This window comes from Marmota monax, unplaced genomic scaffold (genome assembly GCF_021218885.2).
Source record: "Marmota monax isolate L192 unplaced genomic scaffold, Marmota_monax_Labrador192_F-V1.1 WCK01_AAM20220418_F8-fsc00125, whole genome shotgun sequence".
Lineage (NCBI taxonomy): Eukaryota > Metazoa > Chordata > Mammalia > Rodentia > Sciuridae > Marmota > Marmota monax.
In genome coordinates, this window is record NW_026695235.1 from 10,687,033 (window position 1) to 10,703,379 (window position 16,347).

Here is a 16,347-nt window from a genome sequence, read left to right on the forward strand (position 1 = left end):
GAAAATCCATCTTGTGAAATCCCCTTAGAATAACTGAGCTCCAGGGTCCCTTGTGCCTGGTGTCTGTCACCATGCACCTGCATGCACAGGGGCCTGAGATGGGGGAAGGCCCAGAGGAGTCTAGTCAGTAGCCTTCCAATGCACCAGGTTTGGTGGCTGGGACTGGTGGTGCGGAGCACAGAGTGGCTGAAGTGGGGACATGTGCGTGCATGTACCCCTACGAGCTCTGCATGTGGTCAGGTCTGACTCAGCCTCGCATGACCCCTGCTGTCCTCCCCAGGACACATCCCATGGGAGCACACAGGAGGCAGGAGGCTTGCTGCTCAGCCAGCAGCAAAGAGGGACAGGGCAGCATGAGCTCATTAGGAAGCAGAGGGCAGTCACCTCGAACAGCTCCATGGCCCTTGCTGTCCTCAGAAACCACCGTGGAGTGGAAGCTAATTGCTGTGGCTTGGATCTGGAATGTCCCCCCAAGGCCCAAGTGTTAAAGGCTTAGTGCCCAGTGTGGTGCTGTGGGAGGTGCTGGGAGCTTCGGGAGCTGGGGCATAGTCAATAGGTCATGGTGTGTCCTCTGCAAGGGATTGGGGGACCCTGGCCTCTTCTACTTCCTTCTTTTTGCACCTGGCTGTGAGATGAACAGGGCTCCTCTGCTCCCATTGGTGGTATACTCTGCCACCTCAGTTCCCAAAGTAATAGGGCCTGTTAATTGTGAACTGAAGCCTCCAGAACTGTCAGCCAAAATCAACCTTTCTCCTTTTTAAGTATATTTGTCTCAGGTATTGTTTTACAGTAATGAAAAGCTGACTGGCACATTAATTGATATGTAAGCTAAAGAAGACCAAGTAGAATTAGAAGCGTTTGCCTTCTACACAGCGCTTCATCTTGTTAGGTAATATCCCTCATCCTTGTCCTGACTTCCCAAAGGATCCAGATTCACCACTGCTTTGTGACTTGAGATAGTTTTGGGAGCCTTTTTACAGATACACCATTGCAATCTTCAAGCCCACCTTGGCTTAAACCACACGATGTCCTCTCCCTGTAAGCCTGAGGTGGCACCGCAGGCGCCTTTGGCTGAGCATCCCCCAGCCCCAAGTGCAGCAGCCCAGGCATTCACACAGTGTCTCTGCTCAGCCTCCACCTGACTATCTTCCTTCTTTGCTTCTAAATGCAGATGCAAAAGACAAGCCATTTCGGCAGATTTGGGTCAAGGCTGGGTGGGGGTCATGGTCTCAAAAATTTGTCCTTAAAACAAAGGTCAGGAGTTGGAAACTGGCAACTGCTCATCCATGTTTACTTGAAGTGCGTTGGGACCTTGAATGGCACTGTTTACTCAGAGCCTGTGTCAGTGAGGACAATGTTTGGTTTCCCAGAGGCCGGGCTGGGAGGGAAGAATTCTGGGAAACCAGAATTGGGGCTAAATGCCTCTAGTCCAAACAGCAGAGGAGCTGCTGGCTCCCACGTCTGCTGGGGCACTGTTGGGCTTCCGGGGCTCACTCCAGATGAGCGCGCTGCAGGCTGGCTGGTGCTCTGAGGACTCTCGCCGTCTCTCACCTGCGGACAGACCTGTCATGCGTCCACAGACTCTCCGGCTAAGTGAAGCAAAGTCGAGCTCTGAGAAGAGACCTTGGGGAGTTCGGTTCGGCTGCCTGGATTTCATTTTAAGATTCTGAAGTCATCACCTCTGCGCTGCATTTCCTGAGTACTGCGCTGTCTCAGTGACGCTCGGGAGGAAATGCCTCACCTCACTTTATTTAGGTCTTTACCACAAAGTCCAGATGCAGGCCAGGTGTGAGGTCACTGGCTGGCTCTGCCAGGGCCGATTTACAACCAGGCAAAGGACCACTCAGTGGCAGGTCCCCACCCCTGGCGGGGCAATTGCTCTTGGACTGCTCCGTGCTGATTCCGTGTGGCCTGCCAGTGCTGGACTGTCTGGGGGACACAGGCAGGGTGACAGGAGGCCTGCTCCCTGTGTGGGCTCTGGGATCACTCGGTGCAGTGCTTGCTCCCTTCCACGATTGCCTGAGGGCAATCACCTTTCTGTGCCGGGAAAGCCAGCCCCTGCCGCAGCCCAGGGACAGATGGAGTGGGACATGCTATGGGTGTGTGTTGAGAACCTGTGTCTGAGCTTTTAGTAATTGCTCCCTGGGCCTAACACCTTGATAAAAACTTTTGCCCCTTTCTTCCCTCTCCTCTTTTCCCCATAGCAAATATCATGCTAAACCAATATTTCTTAAACATCAGTGGACATAAGTCCCCTAGAGGCCTGTGACACTATGGATTCTGACTCAGCAGCACGGTGCACAAGCTCCGGGGGATGCTCAAGTTGTGACCTGGCCCTCATTCTCCTTGACTCCAGGAGTAGCTTCTCGGCTCCGCCACGTGCTGTACCCACAGGGCTCTGGACACAGTCATCACAGATCAGCATGGAGCCACAACCTGTCTGGTCTGGCAATGGCAAGGAGTGAGGGTACAGGGGGAGACATCTGTGAGAGGCTAAGACCGACTTACCCATCATCTAGGAAGGGGTGGCTAGGAGGCCGTCAGGCTGCAGAGAGGGCACAGAGAGTGGGGCGCAGAGCGGGGGTGTCAGGGTACCAGGGTCTGATTCAAAAGAGAAGAGCCAAGGTTGGGGCAGGGCCGAGGGGCCTGGGTGTCTGCAGAGCCCTCATGTGTCCCTGTGAGTGGGCTGTTCACTCTGCCCACCTGCTTCCTGGAGCCCAAGGAGCCCGGAATGAACTGCGGCCACTCTACTGTGGGTCCAGCTCAACCACCTGGAGTGAAGGGGGTGGAAATCTGGTGGAATCAAGCACTGTGGGGCCTGAGGGTGCGTGACACCGGGTGAGCCACTGTGTCAGGGGAAGTACCTGTGGTGACAGTGGCTGATGTCTGCTTCCTCATCTCTGGTCCTGCTTCCGAGTGAGGTAGCTGTGGGCCTTCTGGTGGGGACAAGGAGGGGGAAGACACCCTCTGAGTCTGGGTGTCGCGGGGCTTGGTGCTGGCTCTGGCTACCACTGCACAACTCAGGGGAATGGTCCTGGGATTGAGGGGCCAGGCTGCACCCGGCCCAGAACCAGGTGACCACCAGTCTGGGTATACAAGTCCATGCACCTGGCCCTGAGCACATTCCTTCCTGCCGCATGACAGTCCCCTTGGGCCAGCTCCGATGACACCAGGTACGTGGTGTTACCATTGAAATGCTGCAGATTTTTTATTGTGGTATAAAATTGTGTCTTAGAAAATTGTTGCAAGAATAATACAAAGAAATTCCTTTACCTTCAGCAGATTTACCAGGTGCTAGCATCTCGCTCCATTTGCTCACATCTTCTCTCTAATACAATCTCTAAGCATATTTCTTTTCTTACATATGTAGTACCACCTCTGTCCATGTTCACACCTCTTCACACGTGTGTGTGCGTGTGTGCATCCATGTATGTGTATGTGTTGTGTTTAGATAAGAGGCGTCCCCCCAAAACTCATGTGTGAGACAATGCAAGAAAGTTTAGAGATGGAATGATCAGGTTGTGATACTTTTAACCTAATCAGTGCAATAATCCCTGATGGGGATTAGCTGGTGGTAACAGTAGGATGTGGCTGGAGGAGGCGGGTCAATGAGGTGTGCCTTTGGAGAATATATTTTGTCCCTGGAGTGTGGGGCGCTCTCTGCTTCTTGGTGGCCATGTCCTGGGCCACTTTTTTCTGCCACACTCTTTTACCATGAAGTTCTACTTCATTTCAGTCCCAAAGAATGGAGTCAGCCATCTAAGGACTGAGACCTCTAACCCCATGAGCTCCCAAATAAAATCTTCCTCCTGTAATTGTTCTTGACAGGTCTTTTGGTCACAGCAGCAAGAAAGCTGACCAAAACAGTATGTGTGTCTGTGCCTAAATTTGGGGGAAAGAACAACTTGGAAAGAGGTTGCAGACATCTGGCTCTTATCTGCTGTTAGCTTTCTGTTGCTATGACAGAATACTGGGGAAAATAGACCCAGGGAGGGAGGATTGGCCTGGCTCCTGCCTCAGAGCTCTTAGTGCATGGTCAGTTGGCTCCATTGCTCTGGAGGTGAGGCAGATTATCTTGGTGGAGCAAAGTTGCCCAACTCATGGTGACCACGAGAGAGAGAGAGAGAGCGAGCGCGCGAGAGCGAGCAGAGACGGAGGGAGACCAAGGACCAGATGTCTTTCAAGGGCATATCCTGGTGACCTTATTCTCTGAACTAGGCCCCACCTCCTGAAGTGTCTAGCACCTCTCAATACTGCCATCATCTATGAACCCATTAGTGGATTGATCCACCAGCGAGATCAGAGCCCTCATGGTCCAATCACTTCCTAAACCCACCTCTGAATACTGCCACACTGGGAACCAGCCTTCAAAACACAAGTCTTTGGGAGACATTTGAGATCCAGACCACCACTTCCCTCCATACTTTTGGCACATATATATCCAAGAACACTGATATTCTCCTACATCACTAGCATGGCCACATCCCCAGGCCAATCCACTACTGTATCCAATACAATACCCTTTATGACACCTTTTATCCTGCCAGGACCTTCCCCTGGACACAACAGTGCATTTGGCTGTCTTCACACAATGATATCAAGGGGAAGGATCATCTTTACTTTTTATTTAAAAATTTTTTTTAGTAAAGTGTAAAACCAGAGCCAATGGCATAAAAGTGACTTTTATTCAAAGGCTAAGAATCCACAAATCCTTCCCCTTCATCAGAAGGCAGAATCTGTGACAAGGCACCTCCCTGGCTGACCTCCTCACACGTCTGCCTCTAGGGCAAGTGGCCGCAGTGACCGGCTTTCGGGGTGTAGGCCACAGGGCCACGGCATCCTGAACAGCCTGTTCCGCGTTTGGATTACAAAAAGGCGGCACCTGGCTCTCTGCTCTTGAGCCTGCCTTTAGGGCTGCTTCTGTGTTGAAGGGCAGATGTCTGGCCGGCTCCTTGATCAGAGGTGTAATTACAAATTTTGTTCTAACTCTGAAGAAATGAAAACTTGCCAGCTAGGTTAAAGCTGTGAATTCCCAGGTTCTGACTTGATTTTTCTGTCCTTGCATACTGAATAGTAATTCTTTGTCCCAGAGTGGTGTCGGTCACTCCCTTAACGTCCTTTCGTGACGTGCCTTCGGCTCTCTGAAGGCCTGTGTGGTGCAGATAGAGTGAGAGGTGAGAAGGTGCTGGCTCCTGGCCACAATCTGCAGGCCCTGAGCCAGGCGCAGCGTCCTGACCGGCTCTCAGGCAATCTCCTGCTGCCCGCCTCGGATGTGAGCCGGGGACCACAAGCAAAGGTAAGGTCATTTTAGCCTGCCTTTTGTGTTAAAAAACAAACAAACAAAAAAAGAGGCAAAAGAAAAAGGAGACGTTTCAAAAAGCTTACTAAGTTCATTACATCTTTTACCAAGAGCAAAATGTCCAGCATGCTTTACAGGTAGGTAGGACACCCTTAAGGAACTACATGTGGCCTGGGTCACTCATGTGATTTTTCCATGGGACACTGGGGGAGGTGTTGCCTGCCTGAATGCATTGATAGTGATGGTGTAATGACAATCTGGGACACTTGCCTTCATCTGCAGAAGAGGAGACTTTAGTGCACAGTGGTGTCAGTGACACAGCAGAGCCAGGCTGTCTTAGAGGTTGCCCTGAGGTCACACCTGGAGGCTGTCACTTCAGAGGTCCCCAGCACAGGGGTCACCGTGGTTCTACCACTGATGGCAGTACTGTCATTCATTGCCACCAGAGCTGTCTGTGGGCTGCAGCTGCTCTGGGTCAGCCTGGTGTTGTCCTTTTAGGTGTAGCCCTCCTGGACGCAGCTCAACACCTTCAGGAAACCCAAGGTGGACGTTCCCATCTCCTTAGGGGCCTTGCTAAGGCTTGTTCCACATCAGGAGCCAGTGCTCCAAAGCTTGTGCTGCTTCTAGATCCATCTTGGCCGCTGCTGGGCCCCTGCTGGTCCTCCTGCCCTTGGCCTCCAGACCTGTTTGCCTCTCAGGGGTCAGCTGTTCACGTGTTGCCATGAAGGAGCTTGGGGTGGGCTCACTTCTCTTAGGGGGAACTCTTGCCCTGGGAAAATGTGAACAAGAACTAATGTGCTTTGCCCTATCAATTACCTCACTTTCTCTAGTTCACTGATTTTCCTCCACGTTTTTTATTGGTGCATCTTAGCTGTACCTAAGGTGGTGGGATTTGTTGTGCATATTAGTACATGCTCACGATTTAACAATATGATTTGGCCAACATCACTCCCCAGTTCACCAATTTTCTATCAACAGATTAAAAAAAAAAAAAAAAAAAAACTGAGGCCAAAGAGCTTTTGTTGCCTGAGGTCACAGAGTTGATCATCTCTGTAGCCCAGGTGTGAGCCCCCAGGATTCAGAGACTCCTCCTGTGAGAACTTGGGGCCCACTGGAAGTTAGCCCCAGGCTAACTTCAAGGAACACTTCTTGCCTCGGTCTCACGCAGCCTCTAAGCAATGTCCACAGTTGGAATGGTGCCACGGCAGCCAGGCAGCAACCCCCGGAGTGCACACAGAGAACTTGTGCCGTGGGCTGGCTCCTGGGCCCCTCTCACCTTCTTTATGACCCTGGACCAAAGGCTTCCAGATCAATGGGCTGGGGGCACCTCAGCCCATCCTAGCAGAAGTAGGGTGTGTGATGTCCCCCAGGCCCTTGCCTCTCCTTCAGGGTGAGTGCCACGTGAGCACAGCTTGGGTGTTGTGTTCTGAAGGATGCAGGTGCAGAGTGTCTGCTGCTGTCCCCGTCCCCGAGGCTTCCTTGCCCCCTGTGGTCAATTTTCTCTTCCCTTCTGGGATTTCTCCCATTTTCAGGGTTCATTCTGCTGCCCCCCCAAAACCTCAGTTTGTGCGGCGCCAGCCTTCCTGATGCTCCAAACCCAGCTGTTGCTGCAGCGGCTTCAGGCCTGCTTGAATGCTCCTGCAGTCAGGCAGCTCACCACCGCGTTCAGCTAAGAATCTTCCCCTCGGAGGACTGACTTAGGCCATCGTCCCCCAGGTAAGTGTTTGGATCTCTCCCAGATAAACTGGTGCTGCGTCTGCACAGCGACCCCTCAACACTTGCCGTCGCCTTTCGTCTTCTCTGGGGAGCTGCTCCACGGGCAGCACCAAGTCCACTCCACCCTGCAGCCCCTGCCGCGTGTGTCTTGTCCATCACCTGGGTAGACATCGGTCACAGTCCAGGCAGGTCCACCAGCGAGGACTTGCACTTTAGCTGGGGTTATCCTGAGGGGGAGGCTGCAGGGTGGGCAGCAGGGGGCCCAGGCCTTGCCCATGTCCCACCATGACCCCACCCTGTGCACATGGGTGTTTCCTGCTCCCTAGGGAGGAACCAGTGGGGAGAAGGAGGGGGTTGTGAGCCTGGGTGGCCAGAGGCCTCAGACAGGGGAAGGAGGAGCAAGGAGAGCCCAGAAAGAAACCATGGAGCACTGCCTGGTAGCAGGATGTCCATTGGGCCACAGGCACGACCCTGAAGTGTCGGGAGCAGGAAGACAAGTCGGGGCCTGGTGCTTGGGACGTCTGTGTGGGAACGCTGGGCAGTAAGCCGGCCAGATGCAGGTGGTGTGGGGGCTCTGCCCTTCCTCCCCTGGGCATGGGTGCTACCTGCAACACTCTGGTGTTCCTAGGCATGAGGGCCAGCCACAGACGTCTCCACTGGAGTTCCCCGGTGCACAGACAGTGATAAGCTTGCAGGACAAGACCCCAGAGTTGGACCTGTGGTTAGAGGCAGCCGGGGAGCTCTGTGAGGGACAGACGGGAGGCACAGACTGGCCCAGCCTTCCAGTGGCCGACCACTGCCCCTCATTTCCCCTCTTCCTTCCTCTCTCCCTTCCTTCCTTCCTTCCTTCCTCCCTTCCCCTCTCAATTCCTTCCTAGAAAGATACTGCATTCCCAAGAGGATACAGTGGATGACCAAAGGCCACCCATAAAATTAACCAAGGGAGAGACTGAATCAGGGTGTATCTTGCATCCCGAGGTTTCAGTTCTGGAAGGCTCCACAGAGCTCACTAGGACCCTCCCTTGGTAGGGTGGAGGTCACCATGATTGCAGTCTTGGGGCTGGCACGAGCAGAGCTGACCGGGCCAGCTGCCTTCCTCCTGCATGCCATGATGAACCCAGGGAAGAGAGGCCGCAGGAAGACTCTCATCTGGGAGGCTGGACAGAATTTCAGACGGCCCGAGCTCACCTTCTTGCACCCCCAGGTTGCCCAACAGTGGCCTCAGAATAGTCTGGGTGATCTTGAGGGCGAGTTGCTTGATGCGTTTGTACGGGTTCTAGCATCCAGAGGTGTGGTCTTCCATGAACCAGATCTCGCTCTTGGCACGAGCATTGCTGCTCATGGTCCTGGGGGCTCCTTCTGGTCTCCTGGCTGCCAGTGGCCTTGGGTCCTTGGTGTGCAGTTGCCCACTCTCTGCCTGCTCCCTGGGCCCTTTCTACTCTCTTATCAGGACACTCACTGGGGGCAGGGCCCACCACAGTCCAGGATCACCGTCCTTACCATAATCATCTCCGTGAAGGCCCTCTTTCCAAATAAGACCACATCCTGTGATTCTGGGTGGACATGAATGTGCAGGGGACACTCGTCCAACCCACTGCCGCCCTCGACTGCCTGTACTCTTCCTTCTCTCTTCCCCCCAGTCTGTTGGTCTTCTCTTTTCTGTTGAGTGAGTCCAGCAGGCTACCTGCCAGTCTCAGCTCGGGCATGTGACCCCTTCCTTTGGGGATGGAAAAGCATTCTCTTTGGCCTCGCCAGTCAGCCAGGCATTCCAAGCTGGTCTTTCCATTTGGGGCTTCTCATCAGTTGGTCTATTGTTTATACAAATCCCAAACCGTGGAACGCTCTTGGTAAACACTCTCCCACTTACTCTGAAAATACTGGCCCTGGGGCCTGAGATTCCCCCCTTCCCCAGGAGAGCCGGGCTGGGCTTTTTTCACAGATTTCTGGGCTTTTGGAAAGGGTGTGTTTTTCCTAACTCACTTCAAATGCCTTTCTTAACAAAACCTCGGAACCTTTGGAAAATGGAAAAGCAGTAGCTCATCTGGAAGGAAATTCCAAGTTTTAAGAACCTGCAACCAAATCCTTGGCATCCGCGGCTGTCCTTGGCGGGCATCTCTGGCCGCCGGGTGCGTCTCCAGCCGAGACTTCTTCATCTTGTTCCGTTGGTGGTCTATGTTTAAATTCCTGCTCAGAATTTTTCCAGTGGGCCTTCTTCTCCTCCAGAAAAAGTCCATGTGTGGTGCCAGCCCTGCGTCCGGTCCTGGTTCTCTGACGTCTGACCGTTCCGCGTGGCTGGAAACTCAGAGCAGGCGGTGGAGGGGAAGGCGGGCAGTGGCAGAGGCCGGGTTTGAGTGAGTCATTGCCAGTCTTCATGGTGTAACGGGGAGTCATTCCAGGTTAGCGGTTTGTAAAGTGGTCAGCTCCAAGGGGAATAGCCACCCCCGGGGAATTTTAAATATATAACATGACATCAAAGACCAAAGGTGCCCCAGGGCATGGGTTTCTCAGCAGGGACCAGCAGGCTCACACTTGGATGCCCTCAGAAAGCAGGTGAAGAGACCTGCTAAGAGCCACTTTCCCCACTTGGGATCTCCATTGAATGGACACGAAGCCTGTGTGAGCTGTCACTGCCTGTCCCTCTGGCCACACTTGTCCTGGGTGGCCCCGCTGTGGTTCAGCTGAGAACTCTGCTTCCTGAGGATGAGGAGAGTGGGAGAAGCTGTCTGGGAGACACTTTTATGTGTTCCTGTCTCTGGGGATCCCCTAATGTGCCTGTGAACTGACCCCAACTGTTTATGCAACATTTTTTGAGCACCTGGTGCATACCAGGAGATGATCTTGGGTCATGATTCCCTTTCCTGTGTTGTCCCATCCGTCAGGGCAAGGTTGTTGTGAAGGACAAAGGACAAAGGGGACAAGGACTTGAGGAGGTGAGGAGCCACGTGCCTTGGGTGTGGGGAAGGAGTACCCTGTGGCGAGGACAGGTGGGCAGTGGGGAGGAGTCAGTGTTGGAACTGGGTTGATTGGATCAGCACTTGTCCCCTGTTGGTCTGACCCTGACTGACAGCCTGAAGTCCTCCGTGAGTGTTAGCCTCAGGTCGGGCCCTAATGTGAAGCCTGAACTTGGCCTCTGACCTCAGCTGGCCGTGGACCTGGACCAGTCCCTGTGTCTCAGCTCTGCCTCAGCTCTGGCTCTGTGAATCTGCCCCTTACCCAAAGATCCCTGGATGACCCTTGCCACTCAGCCTTCCAGGCTCGGGGTTCCTGCCCCACCACCCTGGAGGACCTCCCCGAGGCCGGCTCCTAACCCAGCCCTGCTTTCCCTCCATGCATCTGTGCTCTGAGATCCACACTGTCACCCACTCACCACCGCTGGGCCACTGTGAGCACCAACCTAGCTCAGGCCTAGTGTCCCCTGCTGCAGTCCCTGTGGAAACAGCTCCTGCAGTGCTAGCCCACTCTGCTCTGGCTCCAGCGTGGCTCACCCTCGACCCCTCCTGCCTGTCTTCCTGAAAGTTAGCTAATGGCAAGGCGTCTTTGGCTGGGGCCTCACACTTGGCTGGTGACTGCCATTGCACATGTCATAAGGTAAGCATGATCATAGGAGGGAGAAAGAAGCTGCTCCTCCGGGGAGCAGGGATGACACCAGGGTCCATGAATGATGGCTCCCAGTGCCAGCTGCCAGTAAGCCTCATGGTGACTTGTTGCAGACTAGGACTCAGGCTAAGACCTTCCAAGGCCACTCAGAACGTGAGAGGTGGTCAGGTTAGACCTGCATCCATGGGGTTGGCTGGCCCTGCTGTGCTTCTCAGAGCTGGGTGATCACTTGTCCACCTGCTGCTGAAGTCATCAGGTCCTGGAGGAGCTGCCCTTCCTCTGAAGCTACCGTCTCAGGTGCAGAGGTTGGGGACCTTGGAGGGCTTCCCCGGGCAGCGTCCCTCGTCACAGCTTCTGGGCCAGGCAGTCCAGGGCTTAACAGTCCTCGCCATCTGACCTGAATTCCTCCTGCTGTAATTTAAGTCAACCTTCTCTGACTCGGCCCCGAGTGACACCGAGGCCTCGGTCCTTTGTCACTGCCCCCCACCCCCTGCCCCTAAATGCAGCACCTGTGCACAGGCACTGGAGGTGACTGAGGCCTGCTATTGCTGGCACTCTGCCTCAATGTCCACTTCAAGAACGGTGCAGCTCTCAGACGCCAAGTGGTCCTGGGGACCTGGTGGGAGGTGGGGGAGGGCCGGTCTGGCTTGGTAGTCGGCAGCTGCATGAGAGCCTTGTGGTCCGGGCTCCAGCTCCATTTGTTACTGTGTGGACCAGGCTCCCAGCCCCAGGGCCTTTGAGGCTGTCTCTCAGGAAGGCCCTGCTGACCCCGTTCCTGGAGGTCCCAGCTTTTGTGCCATGGGCTCTTGGGCACGTTGGTTTGGAATTATGTTCATTGTCAGTCTTTCCCCTGGGACAGCCATAGCAAAGTTCCAGAAACTGGGACCCAAATGACAGGGAGTTATTCTCTCACAGTTCTGGAGGCTGTTTTTAGGGCTCTGCTCCCTCTAAAGGTGCGAGGGGACCCTTTTGCCCCCAGCTCCTCTGGTTGCTGGCCATTCTGCACCCCTTGGCCCTCAGGGCCCTGCTCCAGGCTCCTCCGGTTGTCACACAGCCTTCTGTCTGGGTGCTGTGTCCCTACTTCCCTCTTCTATAGGAACCCAAGCCACACTGCCAGAGGGCCACCCTACTCCAGTGTGGCCTCATCATAACTTGATCACAGGTGAAGAGACCCTGATCCCAAGGAAGGCCACGTTCACAGGTATGGAGGTCAGGTCACACACACATCTTTGGGGAGCCACAGTTTGATCACCAAAGGCTTCCGGGGACTTAGTGAGCCCGCCCACGGCCGACTGCCCAGGAGTGCCCAAGGAAGGCGGGCTGAATGCTGAGGAAGGCGTGAGCCCCGGGGCAGAGCGCTGACCCCCCCCCCCCCCCCCGCAGGCTCCTCATCCAAGAGAAGTCCCACAGGTGCCGCCATCGCCCCTTTTCTGGTATATTCGATCTTCCAGTGTGGGTGTTCTGCATCATCGTCTCCCCACCACCACCCTTCCTCCTGCTCTCGCTTCCTGTTTTCTGCCTCTCCTCTGAGCTGTTCCAGAAGTTGAAACTGCCGGGGCTGAGCCCGACTTGAGAAGGTGTGCTTTCTTCTTCGAGTGAGAATCAGCGACGGAGCAGTCTCCTGGCTCCATCCCACACGCCCTGCAGCTTGCACAGGGCGCAGCCCCTGACCACTGCGGGGGCGGGCGGTGCCACGGCGCCTTCTCCTGCCGGGCCCCCTTCACTGTGGGCAGGACCAACCCTTCCCAGCTGCACCTCCAAGGCGGCTCTGGGCTCGTCGCAGCAAATCCACAGGATTGGTGTCACTTTAAGCACATCAGCTTAGGCTCCCTGCACGGCTGTTTTGCAGGACCAGTTGCCTCTGCCCACGTGGGGCCATGGCACGCAGTGGGCAGACGGGGCAGAGCTGGCTCTGGATTACCCCCAGAGCTGGGCTTCTGGCATTTTCTCTGGCCTGCTGAGGCTGCTGACCCAAACTCTGGGACCACACAACAGGGATAAAGGCTTTCAGACTCAACTAATGTTCCCCAAACCACTCACTGTTGACGTTACAAGAGGCAGACTGTCAGAGACTGTCCAGATGGAAGTGGGGAAGGTCTCACAAACAAGGGGGCAGGGCTGTGTTCAGCACCGCAGGGACCCTGAGCCAGAGTGGCCGGGACGGTGCTCCAAGCCCCATACACACCTGTCCTCGCAGGCCAGAGGAGGGCAGACACCCTGGATCAAAGGGAGGACCTCACAGTGTGGCTGGCAGAGAGAGGAGAGGTGGGCAGTCAGAGACTCCAGGGATCGACTCTCTGATAGCCCGTGGACATCTCTGCTGAGACAGCCTGCCACGCACACCACAGCCCCAGCAACCCCAGGCCCAAGGCCACGGCCAGGTTATTTCAGATCAACACGGGTCCCAATACACCTGTCAGCCCACAAGTCCCACATGCACTGAGCATCTCCCATTGTTCACCCCAAGTGAACTGTCCTGGACTGGGGGCTGGCCCCATGTGGAAGAGGGGAGGCGGGGCTGAGCAAGAGGTCATGGTGGGAAGACGCCATCCCAGGGTACCAGGACTGAGAGGAGGCCACGCTCTGACCAACAGGGAAGTGTCCTGGGGCCCCATAACAAAGCACCACAGAGGCTTCAACAACAGAGCTCTGTTCTCTCGCAGGCCTGAGACCAAGGTGTGGGCAGCGCTGGTGCCCCTGGAGGCGCCAAGTGCATTTGTCCCTTGTGTCCCCTGCCTTCTGGAGTTGCCGACCCTCCCTGCCTTTCATGGACTGCAAACGCACCTCCACTCCCTGCCTCCTGTCCCTTGTGCATCTCGTCTCCCTCTCCTTTCTCCTAGGAAGACATCCGTCATTGGATTTAGGGTCCACCTTAATCTGGGATGGCTCACAAAGACCCTGTTTCTAAATAAACTCGTGTTCATAGGTGTCAGGAGCTAGGGCTTGGACATTTTTTTGTAGGAACTATTGTTCATCTTGCTACTTAAGTGACCTTGACCAAGGGCGTCTCCCATTTTCCATTGCAAACAGTCCTGGGTTGACTGGGCAAGGGCTCTCAACTTGCAGGCCTCTGGAGTCCCCCCAGATGCCACCCTGAGATCCCCAGGGCTGGGGCTGGGCATTGGTATTTCCTAGAAAGCTTCTCAGTTGTGACGGATCCATCCTGGTGTCCACAAGACTCTCTGATGTAGGTGGTGAAGGCTCTTCATTCTAAGAGACGCCTGAGTCCAAGGCGAAGTGGGACAGTTAGTCACCAAATCCCATCAATCCCCAGGGCAGGTGGATGGAAGCTTTTGGACCTGACCCCCGTGGAGATATTCGTACCTCTCAGACCAGAGGCTGGGGCTTGGTGAGCCTGCTTTCTATTGCTATAGCAAAATACTGGAGGTTGAGTTAAAAAAAAAAGGAGGTTTATTTAGCTTATAGTTTGGAAACTGAAATTCCAAGGCCAGAAGCTCCAGGTATTGGGCCTCTGGTGAGGATCCTGAGCTCCAGCACAGGAACCTCTGGGGGCACAGCTGGGCTGAACCACTCCATAGACTCCGTGATTCCCGCCTGGCCGCTCGCTCCCCCTCCCTGCAGCCGCAGGGTGGCATTGCCCAGGTGGAGGGTGTGCGCCCAGCTGTGTTTCAGAGCTACAACCAGAGAAGGAGGGTCTTTCAGAAGCTGTGGGGCACCCCAGCCTCCTCAGGGCAGAGGAGAGCATCTAGAGAAAGTCGTCTTACCCTCCCGTGGCGTGGGACACCTGCTCCAGACCGCCTTGCCTTGCCCTCCTCCCCCAGGTGTCTGGGCCTCTCCCTGAGTGGCTCTGAGGGTGCAGGTTCCCTCAAGAGCCTCTGGAGGACACAGCAAGGGCAGGTGCCACAGCTGTCACACCAGGGCCCGGGCTGGCATCTGTCCCCCACTCCCTGCATAGGGGATAGGGACAAGAGGTCAGGAAAGAGGCAAGCTGACCCAGAAGGGAGCCTGCGTTGAAAGGAGGATCCCCAGGAAATCTGTGACAGCCTTGCGGAGGAGCTGGAGGCTATCTCCTCGGTGGCCCCCATTGTACTCCAAGAAGCCCTATCTTGGTGCCTGTGATCGCCAGGGAGCTGCCTGCAGTGGGCAGGAAGCCGGCTCAGCTTAGTCCAGGCCTCTTCCCAATCCAGACTTTTCCAGTTTCACGAATCTGCTGTCTGGCTCATCACGGCCACTGTCCTATCCTGCTAGTGCTTCATGGAAATGAGCCTTGACTGCTGAGCTCTTGGAGAGGGGACTTCTCCGCCTCCACCTGCGTCTCCCCTGCTCCCGGACTCCAGTGGGACAAGGGCCTCTGCAGTCAGGACAGTGCAGGTGTCTCCAAGTCCCCACTTCCACCAGGACAGCTCCCTCGCATGGAGCTGCTGCCGGCCATTCCTCCTTCCCTCCGGGCTGGCGTCCCCCACCTCGGCAGCCCTCCCTCCTCTCCCAAGGGAAGGTGGCTGTGTGGTTGCCTGGGGACAGGATCCCAGAGGAGGCTGCAGGCTATTAGTGGTGCCTCCTCACCCTCCCAGCCCGGACCAGTGGGAGGACTTCACGTTGGTGTGCTCGTCTGTCTCTGGGACACGACTGCCATGATGTGGAACCACCATCAGGGCGGACACACTTGAGCCACAGGGTGGCGACAGATGTGCCATTTTGCATTGGTGTGTGCAACCTCTGTGAGCACACACAGGTCGCAGGACTCAGACCCCAAGTGAGGAAGGGCCGTCAGGGGGGACCCATGCTCTCCCTGTAATGGAGGAGATGAACCTGTCCAGGCGGCAGGCCCTTCCTCACCTTATGTCTGTGTGTGTGTGCGATGTGAGCGAGCAGGCATGTGTGTAAACGTGCACGAGCTAGCATGAGTGCTGAGTGTGAACAGGTGTGAGAGCTGCATGTATGTGAACATTGGTGGGTGTGAAAGTGAATTGTGAGCATGTGTCAGTGTGTGAGGGAGCTGGTGGGACCGAGCCTGTGTGTGTGCATGGGTGTGTGTGAACCCTTCAACTGCACCCCGTGGCTTCCCCTGTTCTCCTGCGTGTGGACACTGGGTCAGCAGGACGCTGGTCTGTCTGATGGACATGCTGCTCTCTGATGGACACATCCTGGCCGTGCTGACTCTGAACAAGACCATCCTTCCCTGCTGGCCACAGGGTGAAGCTGCTTCGCCTAACAAGGCAAAGTGGAAAGTCCCCGCGGTCATCTGTGCCTGAGCATGGACTCACCGAGCACAATCACACCCTCACTCACACACGCTCACTCACATACCCACACCTTGCACCTGCACACACACTCAAACATGCTTACACTCATGTATACTCACACACTCACAAACACACACCCATACAGTCACATACGCACTCTCATGCTCACTCACACCCACTCACTCACAATAACACTCTCACGAATAACACTCAGTCACACACACACCCAACACATGTGCACACACACCCAACACATGTGCGCGCGCACACACACACACACACACACCTTTTGCTGTACCTTTATGGAGGAGTGATTGACAGGAAGACCTGTTAGTCAACAGCTAGAAACTGTTAACTTGGTTCTTTTTTGACGACAGGCGTTTAACGATAGAGAAAGCATGAGGACATTCCAGACTCCACCAAGTCCTCAGTGCGACGTCCTGCCCTCCCTGTGCTGGGCTGGAGGGTGCAGTGCTCTCTCCAGAGGGACCGGCAGGCCGTGGAGTGGAGTGGGAGGCAGGGGCCAGGCTG

At 55.3% G+C, this 16,347-nt stretch overlaps 1 long non-coding RNA gene across 1 annotated transcript; it reads left to right on the forward strand.

Annotated features, from left to right (window-relative positions):
* Nucleotides 1-549: 549 nt before the first annotated feature.
* On the forward strand, nt 550-13,544 carry LOC124089220 (uncharacterized). Its single transcript, XR_006850668.2, has 3 exons — nt 550-7,015; nt 9,239-11,813; nt 11,996-13,544. It is a non-coding gene; the product is annotated as an uncharacterized LOC124089220 (long non-coding RNA).
* The last annotated feature ends 2,803 nt before the right edge of the window (nt 13,545-16,347 follow it).